The 24,653-nt window shown below is 37.9% G+C and overlaps 1 pseudogene; it reads left to right on the top strand.

Annotated features, from left to right (window-relative positions):
- Positions 1-21,520, top strand: part of LOC103725261 — a 40,572-nt pseudogene extending 19,052 nt beyond the window's left edge.
- Positions 21,521-24,653: the final 3,133 nt, after the last annotated feature.

The raw sequence follows: 24,653 nt of genomic DNA, 5'->3' as shown, positions 1-24,653 counted from the left end.
TATTTAAGGTTATTATTGAAAGATGTGTATTGGTTGACATCATTTTGATTGCTGTTTGTGTTCTTTGTCTAATTTTCTGCTTCCTAGATTATACCTCTATTTATTTTCTTTCATTGCCCCTGGGGTATAGTTGTTTCTGTCTCTGCTCTCTGTGTTGTTTCAAGTATTCTTTGAAGGGCTAGTTTTGTGGATATTTATTCTTTCAGGCTATTCATATCATGGAAGATTTTTCTTTCCCCCTCAACTATAATAGACATTTTTGCTGGGTAAAGTATTCTGGGCTGGAATCTATTGTCATGTAAAACTGGAATACCTTAGTCCATGCCCTTCTGCCTTTGATAGTTTGCATTGATAAGTCAGCTCTAATTCTGATGGGCTTTCCTTTGTATGTGACTTGTTTTTCTTTTGCTGCTTTCAGTATTCTGTCTTTGTTCTGTACATTTAGTGTTTTTACTGTGATGTGTTGTGGCAAGTTTTTTTTCAGGTCCTCTGTATTTGGTGTTCTATGTGCTTCCTGTATTTGTATGGGGATATCTTTCCTTAATTTTGGGAAATTCTCTTCTACAATCCTGTTTAAGAATTGGTCAATGCTATTAATCTGAAATTCTTCTCCTTCCTTTATTCATATGATCCACAGATACGGTCTTTTCATGGTGTCCCACATCTCTTGCATAATCCATTCCTGTGTTTTTCTAAATTTTCCATAATCTTTGCTTGAGTGGTCCAATTCTTCAACTTTGTCCTTCAGTGTTATTCTGTTTTCCATTTCACTCCTTATAGTGATGAGGCTTTTCCCTGTCATTTCAACTTGGTTTATTGAGTTTCGCACTTCCTTCTTCATTTCTGCCTGAGTTTTCTTCAAAGTTTCTATCTCTTTTGTGAATTCATTCCAAAGTTTATCCCTATCTTCTTTTAGTTCTTTGATTTGTTTGTTCGTGTGTTCTTTAAATTTGTTTAATTCTTTGATCATATTTATGATTGTTTTTTAAAATTCTGTGTCCTGGGTTATCTTTAGGGGGCGCTTCTTGTAGAATTCTTCTACAGGATTGGTGGAGTTTGGTGGGGTCATGGTGTTTTGGCTTTCCATTTTATTACTCTTTCGTTGTGATTTTGACATGTGAATTTCTTTTGTTCTTTGTGATTCTGATATGAGAATTAAGTTGAAGTATGCTTCTGTTTATATTATCAGGGTGCCTAGATCCTTTCTTTATTGGTTATGTAAAGCTGCTTGGTACAGAGTTCAGGTTCTCTCCAGTTTAATTTGGAAGGAACTAATGGCTTCAGATCAGCTTTTCAGGAGTACCTATAGAAGCCCAATTTAGATTCCAGTCAGGTACACTCAGGCTTCCTTCACCACATGAGGGAGGCCAGAGGGAGGCCAGAACTCAGCACTCTCTGGTGGTCTGCTGAGATCAGAGCCACTACACCAATGGAGGTTGGAACCCACCCTCTCAGGCTGTCTGCTAGGATCTCAGCCTTAGCCTACCAAAGCCAGATCTGCCCTGGGGCCTTGGGAGGGGCCACATGAAATCCCAGGTAGGGGGGTAGGTATGGAGCGATTAGGGGAAGCTCACCATCACATGGAGGCAGAATCAGGGGCTCTCAAGCAGTCCCCTGCATTCTCAGGCCCTCTGCCAGAGGGAGGCTAGAACTCGGCACTCTCTGTTAGTCTGCAGAGATCCACCTTTGACTTATTTTGACACAGATGGAACTGGTGAAAAAAAGGAGCCAGGTGCTCCTGCCAAGCCCATGTGACCCCTGAGGAACAGATCCTCAAACAACCTTAAGAGGAAAAATAAATTGGTTTATTTGGGCCAACTGTATGGTCTTAAACATCTAAATGGAAAGTATAACCAAAGATTAAAGTGATCAGTATATTTCTTCAAGAGTTCAAGGGGTTACACTTCCAAGACAATAGGCTGAAGTCCATATAAAATGTTATTTAGACAATTTTTTCTCATTGATGAGTCTTTCTAAGCAGAAAGTGCTGCTCAGTGTAAGACTTCAAATCTTGGTCTGCAATACTGTAGAGCCCACCTGTAGGCTAAGGGAGACAATGCACTATTGTTTTAAAATGATGGCTAAATTTGTTTTCTCCTCCTATCTAGGAGCCTTTGAGAGGGAACTGACACTGATTCTAGCCACTCCAACAGCTATCACAGTGCCTGAAAACAAATCCTGAATCCATCACTCTTGAGTCCAGCCTTGGCAGACAAATTAAAATGAGGAGGAACCCAATGGAGCAATGCTTTTGGAAGCCCTTGTCAAGAAATTCCAATGGACTCTGATATGAACATGTGAAATTTGTCCATTTCTGACTTTTTTCTGGTTTCCTGTCTAGAACTTGTAATGCTAAGTACTCTTGCATTTACTTCTTCACATCTCTTATTCATGAGTCAAGGACTTTCTTTTCACCCTACAGATAAAGTTATGCAATTTGGGAGTCTTCTAGATATACCCACTGAAGGGGTACTCCAGTTGCCTCACCCTGCATCCCTGTTCAGCATGGAAGAAGCCAGAGCGGTCTGCATCCCAATTCCCTACCCGCAATTTGGTTAATCTATTCAGAGGATGTTTGATATGAATAGGAGGTAGCAATTGGCTAGGCAGTTAAGGTAAAAAGACCCCAAAGAAAAGTATGCAGATTCCTGGCTAAAAGTCAAAATGTCTTTGAGCCTCTAAGCAACATATTCTGTTCCAAAGGCCAAAAATGTCAAAAGTATTTGGGAGCTCTTATCTAATCCCTTAAAGATTTTAGGGTTACCTCTCCAGAGAGGGGGGACTGTTAGAATAGCAAAAAGCCCCTTTAAAAAAGGAAGGAGTACATGAAGTTGTCAGAAAAAAAGTAATGGGGAGATATGGAAGGCATTGGAAGGGAGTGGGTGTGGATTTGATCAAAACACCTTATATGCATGTATGAAATTCTCAATAAATTTTTTTAAGTAAAAAACTTTACCAGCAGAGTCTCACCATGTAACCCTGGCTGGCTTGAAAATTGTGGCAATCCTGCCTTTGCCTCATGAGTGCTAGGATTATAAGCATTGGCCCTCAGACTTGACTCCATAGGGAAATTTTTGAGCACTCAGGGTTGGGAGGTAGTCAGTAAGAGCCCCTTTCTTCCACCCAGTGGATAGATGACTCTGAGGCTCTGTCTACACTGCTTATCATTGTGGTTACCAACTCAAGATAGTACCCAGGGATATCTTGGGCTCTTCTCATGTTTCCCCAAAACTTGCTCTATGTTTTTGTATGTTGAGATGTTTTTCTTCTCTGATTTTCTGCATTCAGGCCTTTGGTTTATGTGAAGTAAGTTAGGTGAAACATGGCATGCATTAATTAGTAAGACAACAGTCAACTTTGTACATAAAATAATTCCATTTTCACTTTCTCTCATTCTGGACTTTAAGAAGTCCAGAAAAGACAGACATACAGCATGAGGAATTTTCCTTTACACTTCCTCATTGCCTGGCAAGAAACTTGGTCATGAATGAATATTAATTTGTTATTTAATAATTGATTGAATTTTTTATTTTAAAGTTTTTTTATGTGTTTAATGTTTTGCCTGCATATATGTAAATGCCTCTTGTGCATGGAGGGAGAAGAAGACATCAGATTCCCCTGGAAATGGAGTTGTTGAGATGCAATGTGTTTGCTGGGAACTGAATCCAGATCTTCTGCCAGAGCTCTTAACTGCTGAGTTATCTCTCCAGCTCCAATTGGTTTCATTTTTAAAAATACTCTATAGTCATTTAAAATATTTGGTTTTGTTTAAGCAACAAAACAGTTTTGTTGCTGAAATGTGAAGTAAATAGAAATTTCCAACTTATAATTAGTTGAATTTTACATCTAACTTTGCATTTATTCTTATTTACTATGCTGGGTAATTTTTGGATTTGACACTTATTTTGATGGATTGTGTGAGACGGTTCTGGTGGAATCTAAAGTCATTTCCTATAGCTGTCTTTGTACTAGTGGAATTTCTAGCTGTTGATATATGTCCTGTTCTTATATTTTCATACCAAAAAGAGAGATTTGAAATAGCTCAATAAATCAAGATTTGGAGCTTCTTGTCTGCTGTTGCTTCTTGGTTTCTGAGGAATCATGGACATAGGAGTTGGAAAGTGAGAGGTAAGCAACTGGGACAAGACTCAGTTATGAAGAGAATACTGCAAATGTCTATAATGCACCAAGTCTTAATACTAGGGCATTGCTTCTGTCCTTTGCTCACTCATATATTCATTGTTCAGTAACTCATATTGGTGCACTGAGGATACATTTCAATGACATGCTGGGTAAGACCTACCAAGAGACTTGGCCATCATGATCTTTCACCTAGCAATAGGTGTCTGGTTGGGGAGAGAAAGGGTAAAAAAGGGTGACTTGTGTGTTAGGGCCTTGAGAAATATTTTATCACCTGTCAGTGTTTGTTTTGACTTTGAAGGAATGTCTAAGAGCCTTGAGAGGAGTATTTTCTAGCGAGAAGAGAGGATGGCTTCTCTATAGCTAGTAAGAACAACCCTTTCTGTTCCATAGGCTGTCCTTTGGCCTTGACCCCATCCCATTGAGGCTGCTGGAGAGAGTCTGTCTAGCCAGGATGAGTTACCTAAATACTACCACACTCATTCCTCTGCTTTGGGACCATCTCCAGTCATGCTGTTTCAGAGCCCAGAATTTCTCTGCTAGCTAATAAGAGCCAGCCCATTTTGCTCCAATTGATTCTCCTTGCGGCTTGGCCCTGTCCCACTGAGGCTGCCAGAGAACACCTGACTAGCTAGGAGAGATAGCCAGATCCCATCATGCCAGGTCACCATTGCCCTGCTTTAAGACCAGCCCCATGCTTAGCTCCTGGGCTCACATCTTCTTTGCTTAGCCAGTTAGAACCTGCCCAGCTGATACCCATCAACTCAAATTGGACCTATGTTCCTTTTCCCTCCTGACTAGCCTGCCTGGATCCACCTGGTTCCTCTAACAAACAATCAAAAGCGAGAACCAGAGACTGAGACAAGCTATCCATACTGAATCATAAAGCAACCAAGCTACATCAATGATATAAACAGAATGAAACTTTAACTCATCAAAGGCAGGCTTCAGTTTAATATCAGGCACACAAGCAACAAAAGAAATTCACATGCCCAGACAACAATGAAAAATTACAAATAGTATGAAAAAGAAAATTAATATGTCCCCATCAGACCCAGGTTCTACAAAGAGAACTACCCTGAGCATCCCCCAGGACACAGAATTTTTTTATTGTTTTTTTTTGTATGTATGTATTTCATACAGAACATCCCAAACAATCTTATTCATCTTTATACCCACATCCCAATGGCACCCTCCTAAGCACCCCCCCACTGGAGCCTATATACTCTGTCAACCCTGTTACTGTCCACGCAGTTATCAGTGCCCCCAGCCGTTACCAGTGCTAGTCCATCCGCTGAGTCTAGTCAGCCTATCTAGAGTTCCTTGTTTAGCTCTTCTTCACCCAACAGCAATCAGTTGCCAATAATCCTTTAGTTAAGATTGGATTAGACTGCTGTTCATTTTCCCAATTCTATGCTGGGTTGCTGTCTGGGAGTGTCTTGGGCCACCCTGCCCAACAACTCAAAGGAATGTATCTCCTGTCTGGCTTTTTTCTTGTTATGTAGCCTTTAGCTAGACACATGTTCTCTTAAAATATTATACTGATCACTTTAATCTTTGGTTACACTTTCCTTTTGGGTGTTTAAGACCATACAGTTGGTCCAGATTAACCAATTGGTTTTTACTCTTAAGGATGTTTGAGGATCTGTTCCTCAGGGGTCACATGGGCTTGGGAGGAGCCCTTGGCTCCGTTCTTTTACCAGTTCCATCTATGTGAAGGTAAGTAAAACCATGGCTGGCTTCACTTGGAAGCATGGAGGAAATGGTTCCTCTTTGTTGACCCTCCTCTTTGTAGACTGGACACTGGTTCAAGTCCATCTAGTGGGGTCTCCACTGCCTCTTTGAACAAGAGGACAGGTGAATCACCACAGTTACAGGACATTTTGAGAGATGCTCCATAGTCCCCTGGAACTTAGTAAACCTTGGAGGGCAAGGAGAAAAAACTGTCCTTTAAGTCCTCTGACCATATTAGTATAGACCTCAAAGTATGGCTGTTAAACATCCAAGAAGGTTAGTTCTACCAGTCTAGTACTTTTAATTACCATGTGCTATGTATGTAAAGCTTGGGCAAAAACCAAATGTTCTCAGATAAACCTTGACAAGACATATATTATGTTCCTTGAGCTAGTGATATGCATGATTTGTCAGTAAGTTGGTGGACTAATATGATTCCCTCTGTTTTTTTTTTTTAAACTAGCTAGGCATTATTTATTTCTCATTGTCTAACCCTTCAACCATGGTTTCCCCATTTTCCCCCTTCTCCTATGGTCCTACCTCTCTTGAGCTCCTTCTTTCCCTTTATCCCCAATGTTCCTTGTATAACCTTCCCTCTGCCCTCCCATTAAAATAACCCCATTTTTATCCATACCTCCCCTATTAACACATTTCCTACCATTCTTATCTTTCAGGTTCTTTCTTTTCCTTTACCTCCCTGGTTCCTTTTCATTATCCTGGTTCCTGTAGTTATGTCTGGATACATACTCACTTATAAGGATTTGGTGCTAGGATCCACATATGAGGGAGAACATACGTCGATCGTTTTTCTGAGTCTGTGTTACTTTACTTAGCATAACAGTTTCCAGTTCCATCCATTTACCTGCAAATTTCATGATTCATCTTTCTTTACTACTGAGTAAAACTCCATTTTATAAATGAACTACATTTTCATTATCCACTCATCAGTTGAGGGACACTTAGGTCGCTTCCATCTCTTAGCTATTGTGAAAAGAGCAGCAACAAACATGGATGTACAAGTGTCTCTGCAATAGGATGAGTTCTTTGGGTATATGCCAAGGAGTGGTATAACTGGGTCAAATGGTAGGTTCATTTGTAGTTTTTTGAGTTCTCCACACTGCTTCCCATAGTGGTTGAACAAGTTTGCAATCCCACCAGCAGTGGATGAGCATTCCCCTTTCCCCACATCCCCTCCAACATTTGGTGTCCTTTGTGCTCTTGATCTTAGCCAGTCTGACTGGGGTAAGATGAAATCTTAGAGTGGTTTTAATTTTCATTTCCCTAATTATTAATGATGTTGAACACCTTTTAAGATGCTTCTTAGCCATCTTTATTTCTTCATTTGAGAACTGTCTGTTCAGCTCCTTAGCTCATCTTTTAATTGAGTTACTTTCTTTCTTGATTCAGAATTTTAAAAGAACAATTGTAAACATGATCAAAGAATTCAATTAATTTAAAGAACACACACACAAAAAAAACAACTCAAAGAACTCAAAGAGGACAGGGATAAACTACTGACTAAAGCTCAAGAAAATATAAATATACAGATGGATAAAGTGAAAAACATAATTCAGGATTTGAAAAATGAAGTTTATGAAAAAAACTCAGGCTGAAATGAAAAAGTATTTGAGAAACTCAGTAAGTCTGTTTGAAATGACAGGAGAAAAGCTCACAAGCAGAATGAATGAGATGGAAAACAGAATATCAAGACTAGATGACAAAGTTGAAGAACTGGATTGTTAAGTAAAGAATATGAAAAAAAAACTCACAGGAATAAATATGCAGGAAATGTGGTACACCATGAAAAGATCAATTTACTCATCAAGGGCACAGAGGATGGAGAAGACACCTTGGTCAATGACATCAAACAGATCTTCAACAGAAGAAAATTTCCCTAAATTAAGGACAGCCTTACCCATAGAGCTACAACAAGCACACAGAACACCAAATATACAGGAACAAATGGTAATTCTCCCCACAATCTATCATAGTAAAACCATTTTAAAAATAGAAAATACTGAAAGCTACAAGAGAAAAACAAGTTACACATAAAGGAAAACCCATCAGAATTACAACTGATTTTTTTGCAATGCAAACAATAAAAGCCAGAGGAGTCTTTAACAAAGTATTTTGTGTTCTAAATGATCATAAATGGCAATCCAGAATACTTTACCCAGCAAAACTGTCTATCCTATTCAAAGGGGATAGAAAAATCTTCTAAGACACAAATAAACTAAAATAATGCATGTCCACAAAACCAGCCCTACAGGGAATATTTGAAGTAATACAAAGGACTAAAGAAAGGAATGATTATATCCAACAGGTTACACAAAGAAAAAAATGAAGGTATAATTATGGAGACACAAAATACAACCAAGAAAACAAGCATAAATTAAAACAAAATAATCAATACATATCTTTCAACAGTAACTTTAAATATCAATGGTCTCAGCTCCCCCAGACAAAAGACACAGACTAGTTTAATGGATTAAGAAACAAAAATCCATATTTTTGTTGACTGCAAGGAACTCATCTCATCTTTAATCACAGGCACAACTTTAGAGTGAAAGGATGGAAAAATTATTCCAAGCAAACGGCAATAAGAAACAAATAGGTGTTGCATTCTAATATCTGGTAAGATAGACTTCAAATTAAAATAATCAGAAGAGATAAAGAAGGTCACTTCATTCTGACCAAGGGAATAATTGACCAAGAAAACATTACAATCATGAACATATATGCACCAAACTCTGGTGCGCTCAATTTCATAAAAAGAGTACTACAGAACTCCAAGGCACAAATTAACTCCACCTCAGTAATAGTAGGGATTTTAATACTCCACTTTCTCCAATAGACATGTCAACTATACAAAGAATAAAGGAGACACATCTGAATAAGATGATATCACACATCAAATGGACCTAACAGACGGCTACAGATTATTCCACCCAAGCACCAAAGAATGCACATTCTACTTAGAAGTCAATGGAAGTTTCTCTAAAATAGATCACATTTTGAGGAACAAAAAACCTCCTGCAAATGAAAAAATGCATTCTATCAGATTACAATGCAATAAAGCTTAACATCAACAGGAAAAGAAGCTCCAGTAACTACGTGAACTCATGGAGATTAAACAACACACTTCTGAATGATGAATGGATCAAAGAAGGAATCAAGAAAGAAATAAAAGAATTCCTGGAACTACATAAAAAATGATAATACAACAGAACAAAACCTCGGGGACATGGTAAAAGCAGTCCTAAGAGGAAAGTTTATAGTTCTAAGTACCCACATTAAAAATCAGAAAGAGCACAAATAAATTATTTAATGATGCAACTCAAATTGTCTTTTTGAGACAGGGTCTCCCTGTAGTCCCAGCTGGCCTGGAACTTGCTATGTAGACCAGGTTGGTCTTGAACTCACAGAGATCTGCCTGCCTCAGCCTCCCCAGTACTGGGATTAAAGGCATGCACTACCACACCCAGCCAACAACTCAGAAAATTTTCAAAGAAGAAAATCCAAATCCAACAAATAAGAAGAAATAATAAAAATCAGAGCAGAAATTAATGAAATAGAAAGAAAGAAAACAATACAAAGAATCAGTGAATCTAAGAGCTTGTTCTGTGAAAAAAATAAGCAAGATAGACTCTGAGCCCAGCTAACTAAAAGAAAGAAAGAACTATTCCAAATTAACAAAATCAGACAAAAAAGGGGAAAATAGCACAACATACCAAAAAGATACAAAATATTATAAGGGAATATTTTAAAAAATCTATACTCTCTTAAACTTGAAAACCCAAAAGAAATAGACAAATTTCTAAATTCGTGGAGCACACCAAAGTTAAACCAAGAAAAGATGAACAGTTTAAAGAGACCCACAACAAATAAGGAGATTGAAAAAGTAATATAAAGCCTCCTGACTAAAAAAAGCCCAGGCCCCAGTGGATTCACAGCAGAATTTTACCAGATGTTCAAAGAAGATCTACAACTAATACTACTTAAATTTTTTAAAAAATACAAACACAGGGAGAACTCCCAAACACCTTCAGTGATGATAGTATTATTCTAATACCCAAACAAGGAAAAAAACAAAACAAAAAGAGAAAACTATAGGCTCATATCCTTAATGAACATAGGTGCAAAATTTCTCAACAAAATATTAACAAACCACATATAGGCACACATCAAAAAAATTATCCACATTTAAAATCATATAAATGGACTTAAAGACAAAAATCACATCATCATCAATCCAGCATGCATTCATATTTCCAGAAAGAACTGGACTAGAGGGTACATTTCTCAATATAATAAAGGCTACATGCAGCTAACCCATAGCTAACATCATCCATTCCCCATTCCTTTTCAAAATAATGCTTGAAACTCTAGCTAATGCAATAAAATAAGAGAAGGAAATTAAAGGGATACTAATCAGAAAAGTAGAAGTTAAATTATCCTTCTTTGAAGATAACATATTATACATAAGGGAGCCCAAAATTTCAACCAGAAAGCTTCTAGAAATGATCATTGCTTTCAGGAAACTGGCAGGTAACAACCATTCCTTTTCAAAATAATGCTTGAAACTCTAGCTAATGCAATAAAATAAGAGAAGGAAATTAAAGGGATACTAATCAGAAAAGTAGAAGTTAAATTATCCTTCTTTGAAGATAACATATTATACATAAGGGAGCCCAAAATTTCAACCAGAAAGCTTCTAGAAATGATCATTGCTTTCAGGAAACTGGCAGGTAACAAAATCAGTCTACAAAAATCAACAGCTTTTCTTTATGCAAATAAGCACTCAAAGAGTTCAGGGAATCACTTCTATTCACAATAGCTGCAAAAAAAAAAAAAAAAAAAAAAATCTAGGGGTAAATCTAACCAAAGACATTGCAGACCTAGTCAATGAAAACTTTAAATCTTTGAAGAAAGACATTGAGCAAGACACAAGGAAATGGAAAAACCTCCCGAGCTCATGAATTGGTAGAATCAACATAGTGAAAATGACTATTCTACCAAAAGCAATTTATTGATTCAATGCAATGTTAATCAAAATCTCCATGACATTCTTCACAAAAATAGAAAAATCCATCCTAAAATTCATGTGGAAATATGAAAGACCCTGCATAGCCAAAGCAATCCTGAACACAGAGAGCAATGCCAGGGGATAAGCATACCAGACATGAATGCATATTATAGAGCCATCATCATAAAACACAGACTTGTAGATCAATGGAACAAAATAGTAGACCCAAACATGAGTGCACATTATTACAGCCACCTGATATTTGACAAAGGTGCCAAGAACACACACTGGAGGAAAGATAACATCTTCAACAAATGGCGCTGCCAAAATTGGATTGCCACAAGTAGAAGAATGAAATTAGACACATACCTATCATCCTGAACAAAAGTCAACTCCAAATGGATCAAAGACATCAATGTGAAGCTAGAGACATTGAAACTGTTAGAAGAATGCATAGGCAGTACCCTACAAAATATAAGTGCAGGAAAGGACTTTTAAAATTGGATATCAGTCACTCAGGAATTAAGGTCAACAAATCGAAAAATGGGACCTCATTAAACTAAAAATATCTTGTACAGCAAAGGGAACAACCAATTGAGTAAAGAGGAAGTGTACACAGTGGGGAAAAAAACTTCTCCAGCTATTCAACTGACAAAGGATTAATATCTAGAATATACAAAGAATTAAGAAAACAAATGACCCAATTTTAAAAAATGGGCTATGGATCTGAACAGAGTGCTCTCAAAATGAAATAACAATGGCTAAGAAACATCTTTAAAAGTATTCAACATTCTGTAGGGAACTGCAAATCAAAACTACCTTAAGATTTCATCTAACCCAAGTCAGAATGGCTATAATCAAGGGAACTAATGACACCAAAAGTTGGCATAGATTGGTTGAAAGGGGAATCTTTATTCACTGATGGTAGAATTTCAAACTGATGCAACCATTGTGGAAATCTGTATGGAGGAGTCTTAAAAAACTAAAAATAAATCTACCATTTGATCTGGTCATACTATTCTTTGGCATATACCTAATGGATTCACCCTACTACAGAGATACTTGGCACTACCATGTTTGTTGCTGCTCTTTTCATAATAGCTAAGAAATAGAAATAATCTAAATGTCCCTCAACTGACAAATGGATAATGAAAATATGGTACATTTACACAATGGAGTTCTACTCAATGATGAAGAAAAAGATAACATGAAATTTGCGGGTAAATTAATGGATCTAGAAACTGTCATACTAAGTGAAGTAACACAGACTCAGAAAAACAAGCAGCATATGCTCTCTTTCATTTGTGTCAGTTGCAAACTCCTAGATGTTAGTGTATATCCTGATGTAACTGCAGGAGCCGGGATATGGAAAGGAATCAAGAGGATAAAGGGGAAGAAGGAACACAAGAGAAGGGGATAGTAGGAGACAGGTGTTACTAAGGGGGACATGGGGAAAGGGGGTACTTTAACTGGGGAGGAAGTAATGAGGGTTATACAGGAGGAATGAGAGGAGAGATAAATAATTCTTAGAAGATATGAAAAACTAGAGTAAGATGTATTAGTTCCAAGACTTAGTTTTGATTTGTATTTCCCTACTGAAAAAAATACACATATAGTAAATATACAAATGCATATGTATAACTGAAGGCTATATAACAACAAAAAAATAAAAAACCAAAACAAACAAACAAAACAGTGCCAGGGAAGAAAAACCTCCTTTCAGTTGTTGGTCAGGGTAGTTCAAGAGACTTCCAAAATAACACAGGCTATTGTCACAGCCCTTGATTCCCTCCCAAAACTTGAAGGTAAGACCCTATCACTGATGACAGGCCACACATCAGCCACAAGACTTGGATTAATGGAGCTGGAACTGACCTGAAAGCCTTCTCCCTGAAGGCTATCTCTCATGGTTATCAGAGGATACTATACAAGCTGCCAAGAAAATCTATCTGAAAAGCCATATGTAAAGCCTAGTAAACAACAATGACTGGCCCAGCAATCTATTGCTATTGGTCTAATAGTGGCACTTTTATCTTAGGGTAATCAACATCTATCTAATTATAATTAAAGCTCACTCAATGGGAAGGAATTGTAAGCATAGCCAAATACACATGACTGAAGAGGTCATAGATCCTAGAGAAAAACACACTTTTACCAAATACTTATACCAATGTAATTTCTTTATTTTAAATATGCATCCTCATATATGTACACAAACAAGTGTACCTTTCACCCTTTATTAATGAAACTTCTTTTTTCAACAGATGGAGACTATTACAGAGTTCCAGAACTGATAAACTGAGAGAAAAGTGTTTGTGAGATGTTTAATCCTAAGTGACATCTTCAATGCAGTCTCTACACATAGGATGACTGTATCTCTCAACAGTCACCAGAGAATTTTCCTTATGCAGCAGATGGTGAGTAAGACAGAAACCCACAATTGGCCAATGTGCAAAGAATAAGAAGTCACAGAGTGCTTATTCCTGAATAGGATACTTATTTCAAACTTCTGCCTCCCAAGACTCAGGAATCATTGCAGAAGAGGAGACGGAAAGATTATAATAGACAGAGAGGGTGGATGTCCACAAGGAAACAGGTCTTTCAGACAACTGGGCAGTTACTCATATGAACTCATAGCAATGGTGACAACGTGCACAAGTTCTATGCAAGCTCAAACCAGACAAAGTTCCAGCATAGACATGGAGAAGTGGATAAGAAATCCCAACCAAACCTAAAGAACTTTTGGCAATTGATGGCTGCTGGGAGGGGGAGACACAGTGTCTCACAGGGATGAACTCTTGGTGGGCCCAGTGGATGGACCCACACTGACGATAGTTTGGGGACCACAAATATGTATATATATAGATATATAGATAGGTAGATATAGATAGATAGATAGATAGATGATGGATAGATAGATATAGAGATATAGATAGATATAGAGATATAGATAGATATAGATGATAGATATAGATAGATATAGATATAGATATAGATAGATATAGATATAGATAAAGATAGATATAGATATAGATATAGATATAGATATTTGGGCAGGTGACAGTAGGAGGAGGTGTTGATAAAGGAGGAAAATACCATCAAACAATATTGTATGAAAATGAAAATTACAAAATTTCAATTTAAAAAAAGTTTTTTCAAAAAAGAAGAAAGAATTTAGTTTGGTTCTAAATGACCTTCACGGTTTTTTGCCTCATTCTATTTACACATTTTTAATTGTGTCTCAGCACTTGGTCTAGGAAAAAGCAAATGTAATGAAAAATCAGCACCATTTTAAATAATGAAAATGATTCCCTTAGTGATAATTTAAAAAATCTTTTTATTATTTCTTTGAGAATTTTATACAGTGTATTTTGGTTGTACACTTACCAACTCACCGTTACCAACTCCTCCCAGGTCCATTCCCCCTTCCTACTCACCCAATGTTGTGTCCTCTTTTTTTTAACCCTTCAAGTCTAATTTGTGCTGCCTGTATACTCTTCAGTGTGTGGCCTTCCACTGGAATGTGACTGATCTACCTACAGGTGCTCTACTTTTAAAGAAGACTGACTTGGCCTCTCCCATCAGCTATCAACTGCCAATAGCTCCTCAGCTTAGGATGGGATAGCCTGCCCACCTCCTTTCTGCAAACTGAGATTTTGTCTTGCTTGAGACTGAGCAGTTCTTGTTCATGTTGTTCATATGAGTTCATGTGTGTAATTGTCTTGTGTTCAGAAAACACTGTTTCCTTATAATCATCCACAGCCTCCGGCTCTTGCAATCTTTCTGCCCCCTCTTCCACAATGATCCCTTAGCCTGGGAAGGTAAAGGTGTGATATAGTTGTCCCATTTAGGGTTGAGCATTCCACAGTTTCATTCTCTGCATCTCAACCAGTTGTGGGTCTCTGTGTTAATCTTACCATATATATCCCCATTACTTTATTTCCCACTTCTTTTAGGATCTCTTCTTCCCCACTTGTAGACTCCTTTCTAATTTCATTGCCTAAATATACATACATAGATAAAGTCACATATGCATATATATATATATCTTTAAATCTAAGTTCTGTATGCAATGCAGGGCAATAGGTAGAACACTGGGGGCTGAGAACCACTTTTATAAAGGGGAAGATCAAACTAAAAATTTGCCTCTACATTATCAGTAAATGCCAGGGAAATTTAAACATAATTAGATCTGAATAAGAAATAAACAACAAAAAAATCGTAACACTTTCTTTTTAAGGTGGTAATATTTTTAATGTTTTTAAAAATAGATTCTGAAGTAAAATTTATAGGCAGAAATGTCAGAATCTGAGTAAGAATATTGACGTTGCATTATTTTAATAATGTAAATGAATGGTTTGGTTAAAGGAAGAGGACAAAAATTAATGGGTTTTTTCTTCTAGTACTAATAAGTCTTGTCTAGTGGACTTTATCCTTCTAGAAGGAACTCTGTGATTTACTCTAGACAGTTTCTACTCACAGAGCTGTGATGACTGAAACCCTTAGCTTTGGATCTCTGCTATTTCTCAGTGTATTTTCTACAGGACTGTATTGAAGTGAACCAGACTGGATGCCTTAAACAATGGAAACAAGCTGTCTACAATTTTCAAGAAGAGTCCAAAATGGAGATTCTGACAATGGTGTTTCTCTCTTTGGCCTGTATATGGTGTCTTTATGCTCCTGTACCTTTGTCATCTTCATTGTCTTCTACGTGTCCTGTACAAAAAACAAAAATCAGCATATCACTCCTACGGAATTTAGAGCCCATCTTAATGACTCGGGTTTACATGATTATCTCTGTAAAGACTCTGTTTTCAAATAAGATCACATTTGGAGGTACTAAGAGAACTTAAGACTTCAACATATTAGGAGACAATTCAAGCCATAATAGACTCTCAAGATGAACAGTTCTTTCTGACTGCAAACAAAGCCCTGGAGGTTTAAAAAAAACATATATATATACATATATGTACAAAAATGTTCGTATAACATATAACATGCACTGACCAAATCCAATTACCTGTTTTTCCACCTGCCCTCTACACCCTTACAGATCTCCAGTAATCACTATTCTATTGAAAAAGATGACATTTTTCATAGTTGCCACTATGAGACAGCGTTTACATGTTTGACTGTGTCTGGCTTATTTTATTTAGCATGCCTTCGATTTCCATCCATTTGCTGCAAACACCAAGACTGAATTCTTCCTTATGGCATCCATCTCCCATGGGTGTCTATGCTTTTTCCAAATCTTTGATTGTGTTCCCAAGTAACATGGGAATGTAGGGACAGCTTTGATATACTGACTTCTTTTCCTTTGGATATATATTGTGATGGTTTGAATGAGAAATATTCCTCACTGGCTTACGTATTTGAGCATGTAGTCCCCAGCTGATGGTGTTGTTTAGGACTGTTATAGGCATGTTAGGAGGTGGTAGGTTACTGGAGGAAGTATATCATTCAGAGTGAGCTTTGAGGTTTTTCAGCCTGGTCCTGGTTTTGTTTTGTTTCGTTTTCCTCCCTCTGCTTCCTGTGTGAAGATGAAACACGATCTCTCTCTTCTGACTGTCATGTCCGCCTCATGTTCCTGCTGCTATGCCTTCCTTGTCATGATGAACTCTATCTCCTCTGGAAGTATAAGCTAAAAAACCCCTTTCTCTTGTAAGTTGCTTTCAGTCATGGTATTTTATCACAGCACCAGAAAATTAGCTGGTACATATACCAAGAAGTGGACCCTCTATATCATTCTCTTATTTTCCTAAGAAGAGTAAGATGGTATCTCCTTGTAGAACTAATTTGCATTTCCATGATGGATAATGATATTGAACATTTTTATATAATTATTGACCACCTGATTTTTTGCCAAGTAGCTATTTCTATTATCTGTCCATTTTTTATTGAATTGGTTTTTATTATTTTCATTTTATGTGTAAGAGTGTATTGCCTGCATGTGTGTAAGTGCACCCACGTTGTGCAATGCCCACAGAGGTCAGAAGAAGGTGTCAGGTCCCCTATAACTGGAGTCACAGACAGTTGTTAGCTGCCATGTAGGTACTGGAAATCAAACCTGGGTCCTCTGCAAGAGCAGTTAGTGCTCTTAACTGCTGAGCCATCTCTCCAGCCCCTGAATGAATTGTTTTTATTGATAAGGCTTTTGAATTCCCTACATACGCTGAGTGGTAACTGTCAGTCAGTTGATAAATATTTTCTCCCCTTCTGCAGACTATCCGTTCACTCTGCTAATTGTTCTAACATGATCAACATACATTTCTTATAAATGGGCAGGTGCTGCTCCTTCTTCCTCTCTCTGCTCACTCCTTATAGAGGCCTCATTCCTTAGGAAAACAGTGCTATTGATTAGAATGCATGCTGTTTTATTGGGTCCAAGCCAGGAACCACTGGTCTTTAGTGATTCTTCAATTACTTACATAATAAATATTTCACATACAGTTCATGTGAGATTTTTCTCCATTTTCAGCTATTTTGGGGCATAAAATTGAAAATATCCACTTTGCAACTTAAAAATAAAGTCAAAAAATTGTATGAAATGGCTCCATGATGGATTTCTTTCAATAAAATGACATTCTCTGAAGTTTCAAATTCATACCTACAATATCAAGGTCTAAACTGGTACCCAGAGGAGCCCAGCATATTTGGTGTACAGTGGAGATCCAGTTGTAAATTCTGGATTAATTTATAACTTAAAATAATTTAAAGAAAGTGACATTTATGATTTTAAGACTCAAGAATCCATCATGTTCCAAAATTAAAACAACCAGAATGCAAAGTCACTTTTTGGGTTAGGTGGACCTTAACTCAAAATTTAACTTTCTGGGCATGGTGGTATACACCCCTAATCCAAACACTTAGTAAGCTAAAGCAAGAAAATTGAGAGTTCATTGCCTGCCTGAGCTATCTAGTGAGACTCTTTCCTAAAATGAAAACAAAACAAAAATGCTGATGTTGAGACAATTCCACAGATATTATCGTACATGCATTAAATTATATCAATACAAGTAACTGCCTTATTTAGTAGCACTGGGACTTTTCATACATAGCTCAGAATCCAAGAAGGTGGTCTATGCCAGTGTACATCTAGGCTCTTTGCACAACAGTCATAAGAAAATCATGACCCAAGCAGGATTCAATTGATTCCCAACTTTCCACAAGAATTCCAGTGACTGCAAGTACATATTGACTTTGTGCACACATGGAAGATTAAAAACCAACTACTAGCCCAGAGCAGTGTTTTCCCAGTCCCCTGTGCCCCCTTCCTCCTGCTCTCTTTTCTTTCTTCTTTTCTATTCTACTCCTGCACTTGTACCCAAGCCATGCCATCCCCTCAATAGCAAAGCCAGTTTCTCTTCTCACTTCATGCATAGCATGAATTATCAGTGCTTCGAATTGTTTCCTTTGCTTGAAGTGCCTTCACAAGAAACATCATAATAAATTTCCTTTAAATTTTTTGAAATTATTTTTAAAATTTATGTGTGTGAGTGTTTTGCCTGCATGTATGTAAGTGCACCACGTGTGGGCAATGCCTGGGAAGGCCAGAAGAGGGTAGCAGATTCCCTGGAACTGGAGTTACAGATGGTTGTTAGCCACCATATGGGTGCTGAGAACTAAATCCAGGTCCTTTGCAACAGCAGCCAGTGCTCCTAACCACTGACCCATTTCTCCAGCACCAGAAGAATAAATTTTCCTTATTCCATTATAACTACGGTGTTCAGTAACTTCTCTAAAGGTACACAGCACAATCCCCCTGTAAGGTGCGTTAGGATAAAGCGTAATTGGCAATGACTGATCACCTAGGTCAACCCCATTCTCAGTCAAACTGAACTGAAGCAGGCAGAAAAAAAGATGGTAAAGCTGGAAGGGCAACAGGCAACCAATCTCAAATCACCTGAGGGAGAAAGAACAGAAAAATTAAGCCTAAATCCAAAATAATTTTCTAACTCTGCCTGGCCAACTAACCAAAAGAGATGTGTCAAATCTCATCAGGAACTGAGCAGATGTGATGGCACATACTTAGGCCCTGGAAACTTCTGTGTTCTATTAGCTACTCAATAAGGTGACTAAAATTTCACACATTTAAAGTTATAGACATCATTTATCATGTTAAGGTAGGGCTCTATATGAATATGGAGTTGTTTTTAAAGGCTTTCATTATATCATCTTAGAGTATTCTCAAAGTAACTACACATAAGACCATTACCATTTTTATATTCTTTATATAAATGAGAAAGTTCTTCTTGATAATGTGTTCCAAAATGAAGAATTATGACTGAAACTGTCACTATTGCTGCCATGTGGACCAAAAAGCAGAAATGACTACAGCATCTGATTTAATGTTTGCTTCTTAGACATATGTTGCCGCAGCTGTTTCCCCAATCCATATGGCTGTAGGTATAATGCTGGTATTCTGAAATGGTTGCTTCCACATCACTGGAAGAACTGCTTTACTGCTGGGTCCTATAAGAAAGCTTGGTTTACCTCCAGTAATATGTCTCTGGTGCCAATGCAGGACCAATTTGCCTGTGTTTATGGCCTTGCTTTCTCTGTTCTCACAAGTGTCTTCGATCTAACTTCAAGATGAGAATATTGGAGCTGTTTGCATCTTAAAGATTCCTGCAACACCACTTCTTGGTGAAGACTTTTACATTTCACCCTAAAGCTGTATAGCATGATAGTGTGATAAAGAGAATTTAGAGACCAGAGCAAAAAGTGTCCATCCAATGACAGGCTGCTGGCATTCGGCTATTGGCAGGCAGTGCGAGTTTGAGTCTTTCTGCCCATGATTGCCTAACTGGAATGTCTTGTCACTTTTTTTATTTGAAAACAACAACAATTTCTGTCTCACAGAGTGAGTACTGAGAGTTTGGAGAGATAAGCATAGTGTCTGACATGTGTCAAGAGTTGAATATGTGTGTTATGATGATAGAAACCCCTCCTTCTGCACATCTCTGATAAATCACTTTTGGCCTGGTCACTTGACTTCTCTAGCTTCCCAGTTTTTCTGGTATTTTTCTCTGATCTGTAAAATGAAAGAAACAGATTAGACTAGACGGTCTATAAAATCTTTTTCAGCTCTAATTTTCATGAATCAAATTAATCCTGTGCATTCACAGCAGAGGCAGTTCATCCTCACCGAATTCTCTGTATTTCATCTACAGTTTTCAGCATTTAAATTGGCTTAGGGCCTCATAACTAGCTTATGAATGAAAATTACATGAAATTATAAATTCACCTCCCTCCTTTTCTCCCTCCCTTCCTTTCCTGGAAGCATAGAATTTTGAGATAATCTTCTGCAAATACAGATACACTCTAGATCTCCAAGATCTCCAGTCTGCCTGAACTACATTTAACTGTGGCAAGAACAAGACAGTATTCTTCCTCCTGTTAAGCAAGTGAGAGTTTTCCAGGTGACTCTTAAAAACAGTAATTACTCACCCTGACTTATGCAGAACTCAAATTCCTCCATACCCCGTATCTTAAATTGGTTCTAGAAGTAAACATTTTTAAATTAAAAAAGACTACTTTTTCAGACAGAAGGCAGAAGAAAAGGAAATGCCATTAAATATCAACATATAAACTAAAGTATGCATGAAAAGCATAGATGAGGCCAGCAAGACTTCCGTGGCCATGTTTTGAATTGGAGTACAGTGTGTAATGTGTGTGTAGGTTTTGAAGGCCAGAGATCAACCCTGGATATCATTCCCCAGGTGCAATTTACCTTGTTTCTTGAGACAGGCTCTCTTATTGGCCTGGAGTTGATCTGTTAGACTAAGCTGGCTGGCCAGAGCTGCTTCCCTCATGCACATACCACCACAGCCAGCTTTTTTAATGTGGGTTTTGGGGATTGAACGCAGGACTTCATGTTTGCATGGTAAACAGTTTACTGACCAACTTATGCCCCTAGCCCCAAACATGGCCTTGCTTGATATGTGCTCTAGATTTCTCTGGACTTTGCTAGATACTGCCTTCTTTCCTATTACTTTAGTTTCTAGCTTATTTCACACTCAGAATGGCTCCACTACTTTTAAGGCCAGAAATGCTGCAACCTGTTTGTATAAGACCTCTTTGCTTCTCCTGATATGTCACTGGGCATTATAATTTACAGGTGAACTATAATTATAGGAAAGAAAGAAAATTGGGCAGTATTTGACTCATATCTCAAAATTGTTGGCAACCTCCTCTTTTACCAGGACCGGCCAACCTGGGTCGCGTTTGCACCAAAACCATGACGAAGACAGTCCAGGTCATCTTTGAGAAATACTGCACATGCCTGGGGAACGACTGCCACACCAACAAGCCCTTGTATGAGGAGAGCGCCATTATCCCCAGCAAGAAGCTCCACAACAAGACACTGGCTATGTCACGCATCTGATGAAGCACATCCAGAAAGGTCCTGTGAGAGGTGTCTCCATCAAGTTGCAGGAGGAGGAGAGAGAGAGGAGAGATAATTGTGTTCCTGAGGTCTCAGCCCTGGATCAGGAGATCAAGGTGGATCCCGACACGAAGGAAATGCTGAAGTTTTGGGACTTCAGGAGTCTCTCCAACCTGTAGGTCACTCAGCCTACAGTTGGGAAGAATTTCAAAACACTACATGAAGGTGATTGAATCTTCTCTGCTGTTCTTTAGTGCTTTCAATAAATCTTGGGGCATCAAAAATTTGTTAGAGGAACTTAAGTACATAGCTGGAAACTCTGAAGTGCTTTGCAATTTGGTGCGATACAGGATACAGTAACAGGATCAAAAGTATATTACAAAGGCAGTAGACTTCATGGGAGAGTTTGAATATCTGACATGGGAAATCTGTATTTTTTAAAAAGAAGAGACCATCAAAATACAAAGTATGGTTAAAAATTTATACAAGAATTTTAAAGAAGGAAGCCTTGCTTCATTCTAAAGAATACTCTTCACATTCCTAATTATTATTTTTTTCTTTAAAAAGTTTGTAACTTGGGGCTGGAGAAATGGCTCAGCAGTTAAAAGCACTGGCTGCCTTGTAGAGGACCTGGGTTCAATTCCCAGTACCCACATGGCGGCTAACAACTATCTGCAACTCCAAATTTTAGGGGAATCTCGTGCTCTCTTCTGATCTATGCTGGCATCGCATGACACAGGTGCACTCACATACATGCAGGCAGTACACTCATACATATAAAATAAAAAATAATAAATATTTTTTAAATGTTACTAAACTTAATATGTCAAGGAAGGAATATTCAGAATATAAAAGTCAGGAGAATTTCTAAGCTATGCATTTGTATATTTCTGGCTAGTTTAAGGAAATTTGAAATTCCTTGAAAGTAGGCAAACTGGCAATAACATTTTATTGATAAAGATTAATGTAAATGTGAGTTTCAAAAATAAGAAGCAGTGGTTCTATTTTCTGCATCATTTACAAGATTTATGTAGCTAAATATTTTCTGGATGCAATGATAATATTGGAATGGAAAGCACTTCAGCACAACAGGTGCGGGTTAAACACCTCTGAGGCCTAATCCAAACAAATTATCTCATGCTTCCACTGGTTGTTGCCAAGTCCCGGCAAAGTGTTAAGGATAAACAAAGCTCAGCATGGAAAAGGGTCTATTTGGCTTTCTGTTTGAGACTCTTCAGGCTGATGAGCTGTGAACTGATCTCTGCCACAGAAGCCATCAGATTGCTGATGTCAGCCCTGGGAAAGCTGTCCTACCTCAAGATAAAAAGGGAAAGTACACAGTGTGTTCACTGTGAGGTTTGAAGCAATGAATCAGGCCATTTGGGAAAGGAATAAATGCTCAGCACATGGCAGTCACCATCCAGTGATTCTTTCTTTGCCTGGTCCTCCAATAGATGGTAAGATCATATTAAGTGGCCCTTAGCATCATACCATAAAAGCAAAGACATGCCTGTCTTCTGACCCTCTGAGCTGGGTGCACTATATCATTTACAGAGGATGTGCTTCTCTGAAGTCTGACCAACAGTTGATCATTTCATTTCATACTGAGCATGATTCAATGATAGTAAAAAGAAAGAACCGTAAATCCTTCACATTGTCAGTGACTATACACTAAATCTAACTAGTCCCCAAAGGGATTCTATGAAATTTATGCACAGTATAGCTAATTTTTCTTCTTCATTCAGTGCTTAGCACACAGTGGAAAAAGCATTACCAACAGGGATGGAGAAGAGGGGAAGGTTGAAATGGCAGAAATGTCAAGAAAGCTAAGAGAGCAGAGACAGGAAGCAACAATCCAAGGTCATCAATGGTTCTGGGGGCGTGTCTGGCTGCATTTCAATACTGGAGGTTCTGTTGACCACAAATTCCGAGTGGGGAAGGAAGTTCCTATCAGAGCCTAGATCTTCCTCTCCCCCAAACACACACCACATGTACACACAACTTTCAGGGAATTCAGTATACTCTTCTGTGGGTAATTGAATGCATCAATGCACACACACACACACACACACACGCACACGAACATTTAAACTGTATCTTAGTTTTCTTTGTAAAACTCAATATTTTCAATCTATATAAAAAGATTTTTTTAATATGTCCTAAGACCTCAAAGGTGTTCAACATCAAGGTTGAGCGGTTGATTAATGTTTTGATACAGGGTGTGGCATAGCAGGACAAGATATGGTGGTGTTAATACTCAACACTCTCCACAACTCATTGCTTACCTTTACCTCATAGGTTCATATTTTTCTCCAAGATTTAATTTCCTTCTTGCTGAATTATATTCTTTATAGAAATATCTGTGAGCAATAGAACTTTTTAAGTCTCTGAGATATCTCTATTTTAATTCAATGATAGACTAGGTAGATACAGTTTTACATAAACATTTATTTTCCCTTGGCACAGTAAAGATATTTCATTGTTCAATGGCATCCATTGCTACCAAATTAAATAGTTTCATCTGCTAAGTATTCCTTCACACAATATATTTTCTTTTTTGCTTACTATCCAGTTTCATATGTGCTCTTTCAGTCTCAGGCTTTTGATTTCTCTTAAATCATGGAAAATTCTTAGCCATGCTCCCTTTTAATGTCTTCTTTTTCTTCATTCATTATACTCTTTTTTCCTGAAACTCCACAAGACTTACATCAGAGCCTCTCATGCTACATCTCTTACATTCTTTAGCTCTTATTGTTTCTGTGCTCATTCATAGGCATTTTCTCAGGTCTATCTTCCAATTCATTAATTTCCTCATTGATTGAAACAGTGCACTATTAGTATGGTTGATGATTAGTTTGACTGTCAACTTGACATGATGTAGAATCACTTGGGCAGAAGAGGGTCAGTGAGGGACTGCTTACACTGGTTTGGCCTGTGAGCATGCCTGTGGGGACTGTCTTAATAATTTAACTGATATGAAGACCCAGCCCACTGTGGGTGGCACCATTTCCTGGGAAGGGGGTCCTGAACTGTATAAGAGTGAAGAAATCAAGCAGTGTTCAAACAAGGAAGCAGGCAAGTAGGTGAGCACACACACATTTATTTCTCTCTGCTCTTGACTGTGGGTGTGATATGAATAGCTGTTTGAAGTTCTTGGCTTGATGTCCCCACAATGATGAACTGTCACCCGGAATTGTGAGCTAAAATAAACCCTTCTCCCCTAAATTTCTTTTGACAGAGTATTTGCAGCAATAGAAATGATATGAGAACAGTCTGTTACTGAATTTTTATAGACTTATTAAGATAGCAATTATAGACCATATAATTCACTCCTTGAAAGTATATAAATAGCATGTCCACATAATT

This window comes from Nannospalax galili, unplaced genomic scaffold, assembly GCF_000622305.1.
Source record: "Nannospalax galili isolate Female #2095 unplaced genomic scaffold, S.galili_v1.0 scaffold85, whole genome shotgun sequence".
NCBI classification, from domain to species: Eukaryota; Metazoa; Chordata; class Mammalia; order Rodentia; family Spalacidae; genus Nannospalax; species Nannospalax galili.
This window is presented reverse-complemented; position numbering and strand designations above follow the sequence as displayed.